Consider the following 12,376-nt stretch of genomic DNA (forward strand, 5'->3'; position numbering starts at 1 on the left):
GCTGTTATCAAGAGAACATTGCATTGGTTTATTGTCAATGTTGGGCATCAGATTGGATTTCACACTGTTAAGTTGATATCTTTTAAAAATACATAGTTAAAAGGCATTGACGTATAGATGTATGGACACACTGACATATGACACGTGCCTGAAACCTCCAAACCCTTTCCCCTGCAAATAAAAAGGAATCAAATAAAAGTGACTTCCAATCTTTACCGAAGCGCCAATAAAACAGGTCCGAGCTTGGAAGCAGTCAAGATGTGACTGTGTATTCTTACTGTGCAGTCCTGGCCAGTTTTATTTCTCCTGCTGAAGACAACTTTAACTCTACTAAGATTTATCTTACTTCTACTAACACTTCAACAGTATTGAGGATCTGTATATTTTACCGAAGTAGTAAAAGTTGAATTTATTTTTGTAAAACGGTAATAAATAAGTCAAGAGTACAAGCCTTTAGCCAAATAAATGAGTACTGACTTTAAAATTATTTTCCAGTTTCAACTTTCAATAAAATTAATTGTATTTAATCCCTTCAAAACTGCACTGACTTCTATAATTAATTGCATGTTTGTACCTAAAAGCTGTTTTTAGTTCATGATTTTTAGCCAGAAAAATAAATGGGGAACACAATGTGATGAACCAGGAAAAGCTGGATTTGGAGTACTCATTCATCCAAGTCTTTGCTTTTCAGTTACTGTGCCCTGATCTTGGCTCATTTTTGTCTAAACACCCAATTTTCCAGTCTTCATTAGCAAGTAGCTTGATAACCCAATCAATATCCAATCAATTCTAGGAAAGTTCAAATTACTTAATTAGTTTAATAGCTGCCATTTCTTTTTAACATTATATGATAATGAGCGAATAACAATAATCCAAATGAAATAAAAATGTTCTTCATGAAAATCTTACCTACCTTATCTTTATTATGTATGTATAGATGATTTTCATGAAGAGAAATATTTGCATAAATAATACTACCGTACGTTAATATTGAATAGAAAGATGTTTCTGAAGTTCCGAAGAATGTACTGTACTTGTAAGATAGCCCATAAACTACAAAATCCAATTTTTCATTATATCTACTAGTAGTACATTTTTCTTAGACATGTGATCTTCTCAGTGTTTCTGATTCTATAACTGTAAAATAGATAATATACACACCAATATATATGTGCATATATACACATATAAGTTTCATTAAAAAATGTTAATGCTTCTACAAAAATTTAAAATAAGTGGTAAATGCCAAATTCAAATACTATAGTAGTAATGGTAATAATGTGACCTCTTATTGAAATAACAAAAATATCACAGGTAATTCATTATTTTTTAGTTACAGAGGAATTGCCAACCAACATCTTACTTTAGAAAACACTGGTGAGGAGAAACACAAATGTAAGTAGTAGGTAATTTTTGTTTTCAAAATTATGAGATTCCTACCTACTAGCTATATCTGGAGCACAGTTTAGAGTATGTTAGGTATCCTGGAACTTTAATCCAAAAATAATAAAACAAAGAAGTAGTAAAATGGTATATAATGCATTATGCAAATACAGCCATAAAATTACACAAATGTTAAATATCCAAGTCAGCAAAGATACATATTATACACTTGCCAAATAGGTCTTGGCACACCAGAGAGAAGAAAAACAAGTTCTATGAGAAAACTGTTCCATGTAAGCTCTTCTTATATTTTTGTTTAATATAATTAATGAAATTGAAATATATATTTTGTTCCTGACCACTCTTTTAGTAGCAAATTAATATTAATAATTTCTTCCTATGTAGTCCTACATCTTCAAATACATTTATTTCCCACATCTGGAAAGATGGTACACAGGCTGTGTGCCCATGTGTACATGTGCTCACGCACACTGTCTCTGATGATAAACCTGAACTTGGACATTTCTGTCTCTTTAATAACACAGTCTATCTAATGAGCTAATTAGTACTTATTTTTTCAACCTCTGCTAAATTAACTTAAAAGTGATTGAAACCTGGATAGCCTAACAGGGAATAAATGAATTTTCTATGACAACATGCTTACAAATAGAATAAAATATATGTACTTCTTTTGGATATTTCATCCATTTATTTATTCATTCAAAAAATAAGTTTTGAGTTCTAGACTGGTAATAGACTCTGGTACTAGATTCTGTGGATGCTAAAATGAATAAAACTGAATACTTTTCCTCAACAAGTTTGCACTATGGTGGTTACTGAACTACCCATACAATTCACCTTTTTTCTTTACTTGAACTGTGATTTTTCTTTCAGAAAGTATAAAACATAAACAGGAACCAGTTGTTCAAATAATCAAAAAACACCTCACAAGTCTTGTTTCTTTGGCAAGTGACAATTCCAAACTCTAGATGAACAAAATCAGTAAAATGTAAAAGCCGTTCATTGCAGTATGCAAATATTACTAAGTATTAACAAAGGCTTACACTATGTTACCCGAAGCAGAATGAACATATGTTCTCCTTGGTGCGCGTGTGCGTGTGTGCGCGTGTGTGCGTGTAAACACTTTAACTGGGTGGAATGTCTCACGTCCTCTCTGGGGCAGCTGATCTGAACAGTTATTGCAGATACTCCTGGAGACGGCTGCCCACTCGCAGCCCCTCTCCCTTGTGTAAAAGTGGTGTTTGATGCCCAGTGATGCACGTGTGCCCCAAACCCTGCTCCTGCCCAGAGCTGACAGTGAGGAGCCTGAGTCGAGCTGGAACTCAAACCCCTCCCGGGAATCTCCCAGCTGCATGGAGGAGCCAGTCCAGGAGGCCACCGGCGGTCACCTATCGCAAAGGGCCCCACTGCTGCTGCGCCGGCGTCCAGAATGACCTCCGTTATTGCCACGCTTAGCCACGTTGCTCAGCTCTTCCTTCAACTAAGCAAACCGCCCAGTCTCTTCTCAATAAATCCTCAAAACCAAAGGGGCTGTGTCAATTCATATCACTTGTAAGACAGCTAATTGATAAAATATGTAAGTAATGAGGTGAGGGGAAGTGGAGGAACAAAATAAAATCACTCAGTCTCTGGCCTGGTGTTCATTACAGATGATATTACCAAATATGAAATGACAATTACCCCTTTAAAGAGCCTGGCTTGCTCAGAAAATATGAAAACAGGATTAAGAGTACTATTATAAAAAAGAAGCAAGGTACAACTTGTCTTTCTAACGTTATAAAAATAAAGCAATCCTCAGTCTACTTAATTTAAAACGGAAGGTTAAAAAACTCACTTTAGTGAAAGGTTTTCATTTATAAATATCTTAGACTTAAAAGTTTAATCTATGACATAAAATAATCTAACATTGCTATACAAAATCCTTGGATAAATTTTACTTAAATACTATTTAAGTATTTAAAAAGAATCATTATCATTTAAGCCACATTTTGAGGGTGTTTTTTTTTTTTAGTAGCAATAGACTATAACAGAGAAAAAAGAAATGGTACATAAATCAATGTATACCCAACTGAAAAAAAGGAACACTGTGACTCGGGAGAAAGAGGAAAAATATCTCCTCGTGAATAAGGAAAGGCTCCAGGTGTTTACATTATAAAATCTCTAATATATCATCTTCTCATTACCACCATTTGTGGGGAAATATAGCAGAATTAGGTTTGCTGAAAGGCTGACTTGGATAGTTTGTCATGCTGTAGGGACCACGTGTGGGGAGACAAATACAGGTCTAAATAAGAAACAGGCCAAGTGCCCATCAGTAGACGAGTGGATAAAAAAGCTGTGGGACATTTACACCGTGGAATACTACACAGCTGTAAAGAAGGATCTTGTACCCTTTGGGACAGTATGGATGGACCCGGAGAATATTATGCTAAGTGAAATAAGCAGAGAAAGACAGAGAAAGACAAACATCACATGATCTTGCTTATATGTGGAATCCAAAGAACTTAATAAACTGATGAACAGAATAGATTCAATGACATGGAAACACAGATGAGACTGATGAATGTCAGAGGGATGGAGGAGGGCAGGTGGGTGGAGGGGGAGAGAGTAACCAAAGAACTTATATGCAAATATGCACAACCCAAGGACACGGACAATGGTGGGGAGAGGGACTGGGGTGGAATGGGTCATTGGGGAGAAAAAAGGACATCTGTAATATTTTAAACAAAAATTAAATTAAAAAAAAAAAAGGTGAAAATTTGGAACAAATCACAGAAACGGATTTTAAGTCCAAGGTACAATTCATGATAAGTCCCCAAGATTAAAAAATTAAATATTGTTTGGATATGTATCAAACTGTATCTTAATTTTTAAAAGCCTGCTCCAAAATAAGTATATCTCTGCTGTTCTGTTCAATGTTTATTAAAATTTGATGCTTTAAGAATCGTTGTATTTTTTTATTGGCACCATTCCTAATCACGTACAGACACTATTCAAGATTTCACTTCTTTCCCTGGCTGAGTGGCTCAGTTGGTCAGACATTGTCCCATACACCAAAAGGTTTCGGGTTCAATTCCAGGTTAGGGCACATGCCACATGCCCTGGTTTCGGGCTCGATCCCCTGTAGGGGATGTGCAGGAGGTGGCCAATCTATGTGTTGCTCTCACATCAATGTTTCTCTCTCTCTCTCCCTCCCTCTCCCTTCCTTTCTCTCTAAAAATAAATAAAAATATCTTTTTTTAAAAAAAGAATCCACTTCTTTAACTTTTGTTGGGGACACTACAAACCAGAGCATTCATTTTTCCATTTTTGTATTGACAATTACTTGGAGGTTTGTCTGGGAGTTACACACTACTAGTCTCAGTTCCAGTTTTGCTAGTAACTACTTTTGTGCATTTGAGCATTTTCATTAACCTGAAATATCTCCATTTAATTTATTTAGCATGTATTTTTAATGAATTCCTACTGGAAACAAGAGACACCATTACATTGAAATGTGCATTTCTATGATAAATCTACATAACAAGATTTCTACCCACTTTCCTCATATAAAACTTTGTGGAGAATTCACTTAACATCCCTGAGTGCATATTAGAAGTGCAGCAGGGCAAGAGGGTGTAAGGGGAGGTTGGCTGCTTGATCCTCAAGGTCATTTCTGGTATTGACATAATAAGCACTCAATAAAACATTTTAAATCAGTAAACAAATCAATGAAATAATAAATATATGACTATTAGGAAAAGCTTTAGCAAATCATTAAACTGAATTAGGCATAAGCCTTCCTTCTTAAACAGCTTGTTTATAAGGAACTACATCTTTGGGGGGTAATTCAGGGTGGGCTCTCAGGTCAGAATGAGGCAGGATAGCAAGACCCTAGGAAAATCCCTTCGCAAGTGAATTAGGGAAACTGAGACAGGTAGCTGAACAAACTGGCGAAGCAATTTACAGCCAGGTGCTTTGTGGCTATGTTCTAAGTCTAAGCTGTTGAAGATCTGTCCTGGCAGGTGTGGTACCCTTCCAGGTAGGAGGGAGTTAAAGGGCATTCCCTACAGATGTACCAGCTTCTGTTCCCACCTCAGAACAGCTTGCAACTGATAGAACAGAGACACCCCAGGATTTGCCTGGTGGGACATTCACAAGATCTGAGAGTGGCATAGATACAAAGATGGTGACAATATTCCAACTGCCCAAGATTCTTCCTACTTCATGCAAGACGAGATCTGACCCAAAGTCAATGGAACTAAACAGCAGTTGAGCTTTGTGAGGGCATCTGAAGTGGTCCTTTAAGGAGCGTGACGTTACACAGGTGAACCGAGTTTTCCCTGAGCTGACTCAGGGAATTAATAAGGAAGCAGATGCATGCTTTTATATGCTTGAAAACGATGGGTCCTGAGGAGTTGTAGCTCCTCCCAGAAAGTACTGCTGCAGAGTAAGCTGGAGGACATGTCTGCCTGCACTTGAGAAGCGTCTGCTATTAGTCTGTGAAGAGCCCAGCTAGTTTTCCAGGGACCACTTACACCTGAGACGGACCACGGAGCAGCACGGGCCAGAGGCGGGGGTCCTGGTCAAGCGGAGGCAGACAGCCTCCCTGGGCAACCCAGGGTGTCAGCTGTACCTGAGTCGGTCTCAACAGCAGCAAGCGCCTGTGGTGGCCTTCCCAGTGGGACTGAGACAGGCTTTCTTAGCTGAGACACCAAGAGGTGGTTAAGGCAGTCTTGGAGCATCCCAGGCTCCACCTACTGTTTGAAGCTTCTGCCCCAGCCTGCACTGTTCGTAGCAGAACCTGCGTCATACCTTTATCTGCAGCCCTCCCTTAGGTCTTAAGGATCCCGAAACTTTACTGTGCACATTGGACTTGGTGGAACGGCAATCATGACTGTGGGAAAGAGCAGCAAGATGCTGCAGCACATCAACTACAGGATGCGGTGCCTCCTGCAGGATGGCCGGATCTTCACTGGCACCTTTAAGGCTTTTGACAGGCATATGAACTTGATCCTCTGTGACTGTGAGTTCAGGACGATTAAGCCAAAGAATGCGAAGCAGCCAGAGCGTGAAGAGAATCGGGTCTTGGGTCTGGTTTTGCTGCGTGGAGAGAACTTGGTTTCCATGACTGTGGAGGGACCTCCCCCCAAAGATACTGGCATTGCTCGAGTACCACTTGCGGGAGCTGCAAGAGGCCCTAGGGTTGGCAGGGCCGCTGGCAGAGGAGTACCAGCTGGTGTTCCAATTCCACAGGCTCCTGGGGGATTAGCAGGCCCTGTACGAAGGGTTTGGGGACCCTCCCGGCAGGTAATGACTCCACAGGGACGAGGTACTGTCGCGGCCTTCGCCAGCATTGCTGGAGTGCTAACTTGGTACCCACCAGGTTGGGGGACTCCCCCCACACCTGTGGGCCGGGCAACCCCCCCTCCAGGCATTATGGTTCCTCCACCTGGTATGAGATCACCCATGGGCCCACCAATTGGGCTTCCCCCTGATCGACAGACACGGATAGGCATGCCTCCTCCAGGAATGAGATCCCCTCCACCCGGGATCAGAGGCCCACCTACCCCAGGAATTCGTCCATCAACACCCTAGGATATTGTCCTTAGTCACTCTTTTCCTACAATGTGTCTTGTAAAACTATGTAGAGTGTTTGTGAGATTCTGTCCCCTTTGCTGTATTAATATTTGCTAATAAATGCACAGAGCAATGAAACTGCAAAAAAAAGAAAAAAAAAAGAAAAAAAGAAAGTCCCAGGTGCCTAGCAACGGGCAAAACTAGCACCAGACCTTACCCCAGGGTGGCTTTCCTCCCCTGACATATTGCTGGTCATGCAGTTTAGACACTCCTGACCTTTCCTCCCTACAGATAACATCTAGGCCTCAGTTGCATTTCAGCTCCAGGCCCAAAAAAGCAGCAAAGCTAATGGCATCCTGCCCTGGCACTGCCCAATCAGTGGAGACCACAATCCTGAAAGGGCACACCTAGAAAAGCTGATGAATATTCTATTGAGATCCTCCCCTAAACTCCCAGCCTTTAAAAACCCTCAAGGTGAAGGACCCAGGTCTTGCTCTTCCTCCTGGGATCACGCCTCTGCATTTCCCTTTACCCCTCTCCTTCCCCCACAGGCCTGCATCTCCTAAACTCTAAGGGACCCCGTAAGACTTGCAACCAATGGAGCAATAGGCACCTGGCAGCTCATCCCAGGTTAAGCCCCTGAACCTATCCCCAAGGCCCCCTTTTCTCTGACTCTCCAGTGAGCTGACAGCTGTCCCTCTAACATTTCTAGAGAGCCAAAGCAGCACCACGCAGGCTCTCTCCTATTCCTTTTTCTTTCCTAAACCCTTCCTTATTTCACTGCCCCAGCTTTAATAAACCTACTCTCAAAATCACCTGAGCTCCTGCTGTGAAATCTTTCCTGCAGCAAGTCAAGAACCCACACACTACAGGTGGGCCCGAGGCAAACCTGCTCTGGGCCCGGTCCCCGTCCAGTAACATGACCACCAGCTCTGCCAGTCCTGACACCTACTAGCTCGCTGACCTTAGGAAAGTTCATTCTGGATTCTGGTTTCTTTATCTGAAAAATGAATTTAATAATAGTTCTCACCTCATAGTGTTGTTATGAAGATTCAATTAAATAATACATAGAAAGTGCTTAGCACAGCACCTGGCACAGAGAGTGATCAATAAGTGTTAGTTATTTTTAATACATTATATCAGCTTACCTGAAGTGAAAGATCAGCTCTTTGAGCTACACACCGATAGTGGCAGACGACAAATTGACTGCAAACATCACATACTACCATGCCTGATGAATGCATCTAGAAAATGTTTCCATAGAATCATACTATTCACGACTGTGCTCTCCGCAGGGAAACATATTATGGTGTGATCTTGCTTCCTATTATCTATCCAGACTTTTCTGCTTGGCATCCCTTTTGCTCTGCTATTTCCCTCCCAAATACCCACCTGGGGATGTTAAGTGAATTCCCCAAAGATTTTTATATTAGAAAAGGGAATAGAAATTTTGTTACAAAGTCTTTCATGCTTTAGAGGAAAAGTATTTCTCTCACACTTTTCCTAATGACAAGTAGGAAATTGGCACAACTGAAGACAGCCCATCCTGTGAGCACCTGGACCATAATTTACAGTCAGAGGCATCAATTCAAAGCAGCAGAGAGATGCTTCAGTAATTATGAAATCTTCTGAAAGTGAAATAGGCAATTAGTGGATGTTCATCTTATTTTTAAATTTTCATGGGAAACTCAAGTGTATTCAATTCTTTCACTCGCAATTATAGGGCTAATTAACAGAACTGGTGATTCTCTGTGTATGATAATGACAGTTGTTGGCTGGAAAACCAATAAAGAATTGCAAATGAAATTAAATTCAATATGAAAGTAGGGCACATTGAAGCAGGGGTAAGAAGAGGTGCTGGGAAGTTAAGTATTAAATAGTTACACACAATAAATGCTTACAGTTGCCTGGACATTTATGTGCCAAGTACTGTTATTCAATGGGACAGTTATTTATACACTGACAAGCGTTAAACTTTTACAAACCTAAACTATGGCTCAAGTATATTTTCTAAAAAGTTCTAAATGTTTTAGGGAACCTATATAACATTAAATCATTTAACCATTCTTTATTACAATAGATGCTTAGAATCCAAAGATGAATGAAATGTAGTCTATGACTCATATCAAAATCGAGTTAAAAAAGCAGATACAGCAGCATCCATAATCATTCATATTCATATCCTTCTGGCCTTCCTGCTCTGACCTCCTTGCTCTAACCCCTCTGCCAGGAAGGCACCACTTTCGCTGGAGCCTTCTTGACGAGTGGCTATTTTCTCTCCTAAAAGCTCAGTACCATCAAGTATAGAAGTTCAGGAGGTGTCTTAACTGCCACTGCACATATTCCCCTTCTCCCCTTCACAAAACACCCAGTTTTGTCTTTTAAAAAATATATATATATTTTTAAATATGTCTATTGATTTCAGAGAGAGGAAGGGAGAGGAAAGAGAAAGATAGAAACATCAGTGATGAGAGAGTCATTGATCGGCTGCCTCCTGCATGGCCCCTGCTGGGGATGGAGCCTGAAACCTCGGCATGTGCCCTGACCGGGAATCGAAATGAGATCTCCTGGATCCTAGGTCGATGCTCAACTGCTGAGCCATGCCGGCTGGGCAAAAACACCCAGTTTTGAATTTCCTGTCATCAAATTATACCTACGATCCCTCCTTGTCACAGTCAACTGTGGCAACCCTGGACCACTGTCCCTCAGTTCTTGACAAATTTAACCCCTGTTTCCTGTAAATGTCTTCACTTCCGTCATAATTCTTTATAGTATCAACATCCACAAAACCCAACCTCCCAATATTCTGGCTTCTCAAGTCCTTAACCTCTTACTTCTAATAATATAAAAACATCACCACTTTACCTCACCCCTTCTCTCTTAAGCCATACTCTCTGTCTTCCAATAAATGCAACCCATAATCTCAATTTCCATTAACCCATCCTGTGACCACCATCATCATTATTCCAACTCTTTCAGTACCACAGCAGCTGTTCAACCCCTCGAGGGCCAACAGTTGATTGATCTGGTCATTATTTTACTTATGCCCTTACTTCCCTCCTTACTTAGTTTAAAATCCATGGTCTTTTATTATAATCTTCATAATAATCTGCACCCACATCTATTGCTACTCACCTGACTGGCTCATTCAGTTTTTGAAAACACATCTGTAAATACACCCAACTCTCTACCGGCACGGCTGAATGGAGAGAAAAAACTGCCTTCCACGCCACCTTCTCGTCTCAAGTTGTGAGGCCAAAATACGTGGAGTCATCTCTGACGCCTATCGTGCTCTCACATCCCCACGTCCACTTCATCAGCAAATCCCGCTGATGCTAAGACATACCCAGCATCCAGCCACTTCTCCCCACGTGTGCTGCCGCCATCCTAATCCAAACCACCGCGTGTCCTCCACGGGGGAAGGATGCCTGCTTCCTGCATTGCTCCACCACGGTATTGTCAGCACGCCGTCCTCTAACGCTCTCCTTGCCCCCTGCCTACTACTAACCGTACTAAACTTTCTGTTACTCTTAGAGTTATCCAGGCACAAGTCAGCACCTTTGCCCTGACTTTTCCCTCTGCCTGAAATGCGCTTCCCCTAGAGAGCCACATGGCTCACACCCTGAGGTTGGACGGCATTTATAGTATCAAAATTAAGAAAACGGGAACCAATAAACAGTTCAGAGAAAACAGCAAGGACATGCGGATGGTTGATTTAGCTAGCTCTCATGCTCCTTACTTAGCTCTCTTATTATTCAAAAGGAGGAAGGTTCACCAAGCAGTTTCTGTGGCCCCATAATGTGCTATATCATTTTGGGGTAACAAAAGATTATACCTAGAGTGTTCTGGAATAACACCTAGCAGAGCTGTGTGTGAAATCAAAAGGAACAGAACTCAATAATCACCTATGTATCCTTTAGAATATGATAAAAGAAAGAAAAACATGAATAGGGGTATTAAAAAGGAAGTGATGATTAACAGAACCTCTGACAGAAGCAGTAGAAAAGGCTGGTTTGAGGAATTATGGGGAAATGAGGGAAAAGATTCCTGACATTTGGTGTTGTTAGTCTCAGGGCATGGTGTGTCCAATTTTTGGTTTATTTTCCATGGTAGAAGCCAGTATGTGCTTGGGAACAATGAGAATTAATGCAACACAACTGAAAGCACATTGGGGAGATCTTAGAATAATATAAAGCATAATGAACAAGGAAATTGTTTAGAATTAGGAAAATAAAGGGCCCTGAACCAACGTGACAAGGGAGGGTACCCCATGTGAACCAGGCATTTCAGTTTAGTGAGCTGGAATCTCACCAAACTGGAAACACAGAAGAATAGCTGTGATTAAATAATGATGTGAGACCATAAATTTCGGAACATGTTAACAAATTGGATTAAATGTCAGACTAGAAGTTCATCTTTCTCTGATCTTTTCATGCTGTGGTGAAAGAGTAGTGATAGCTGAGATAGCTTACACTTAATCAGCCTTTCTTGACTTATGAAGCTAATCAGTAAGGGTGTGAGGGACAGTCTTCGGTCCTCTGTGATCTCCACCCATTTCTCAGATGCATCCAAGAACAAAAAGCTGCCCCAGGGAAGAGGCACATACAGGATGGACCTTAGTGAGCTCCACACAATAAGCTACTTCATTTTACATAAAGAGCTTTAAGATCCTTGTAATCAGAATTGTCTGCAGAAAGGAACTGAGGAAGGGCCACTGTCCTCCATGGCTTGTTTTTTGTTTGTTTGTTTTTATAAGCATGAGACAGAGAGCTGAGAGCTACTACTAATTCTTCAATGAATTTTCAAACATTGGCAAGTGGGGACTTTTTACACAAGCCAGTTAGTTCTAAACGTCAAAGTTGTTGGCCAACAACAGTGCCCATCTTCCTTCAAAGTGAATTCATTCTTTCAAAGTAATGAACACTAAGTTTATATATTAGAGGCAAACCCACACAGGCATCACAAAAAACAACAGATTTTTAAACAAATTAGTTGTTCTCAGGCATTTTCATCTGTTGACCAGTAGTAGCAAAACAATGGACATCGTTCAGGTAAGTGAGTTCCAGAAAGCAAGTTCTATTCACAGCACATGCAGATCACTGCGCACAAAGTAAAAAGAAGAAGCAAAACGATGTATGCAAAGTAGAATATACGGATCCCTGACTGTTCAAAATATAAATATTCCTCCAGGCAGCTACTCAGAGAGGCACATCCTTAAACTTAACACAAAGGCAGCACCAGAAGAAGGGAAAGAAAACGGTGTTTCATATGCTGCATGATTGTTCGGTAAACTTTCCAGCTTTTTATCTTTTCTCGTGGTAAATGACTTTGTTTGGACTTAACTTTCTAGACCCTGAAAATTTGGAAGAATCCTGGGAGCAGCCCTTGCCCTTGGGAGCTCTCTCAGATCTGA

General features: G+C 40.8%; 1 protein-coding gene and 1 pseudogene across 2 annotated transcripts in view; one reads left to right on the top strand and one right to left on the bottom strand.

The window, feature by feature from the left end:
* Window positions 1-12,376, bottom strand: part of CHSY3 (chondroitin sulfate synthase 3) — a 239,784-nt gene that overhangs the window by 97,851 nt on the left and 129,557 nt on the right. The window lies entirely within an intron of this gene.
* Window positions 6,277-6,981, top strand: LOC308556513 (small nuclear ribonucleoprotein-associated protein B pseudogene; annotated as a pseudogene). Its single transcript has one exon. The product of its transcript is annotated as a small nuclear ribonucleoprotein-associated protein B pseudogene (transcript).

The sequence above is a fragment of the Miniopterus schreibersii genome, assembly GCF_964146895.1.
Source record: "Miniopterus schreibersii genome assembly, chromosome: 4".
Classification (NCBI taxonomy): domain Eukaryota; kingdom Metazoa; phylum Chordata; class Mammalia; order Chiroptera; family Miniopteridae; genus Miniopterus; species Miniopterus schreibersii.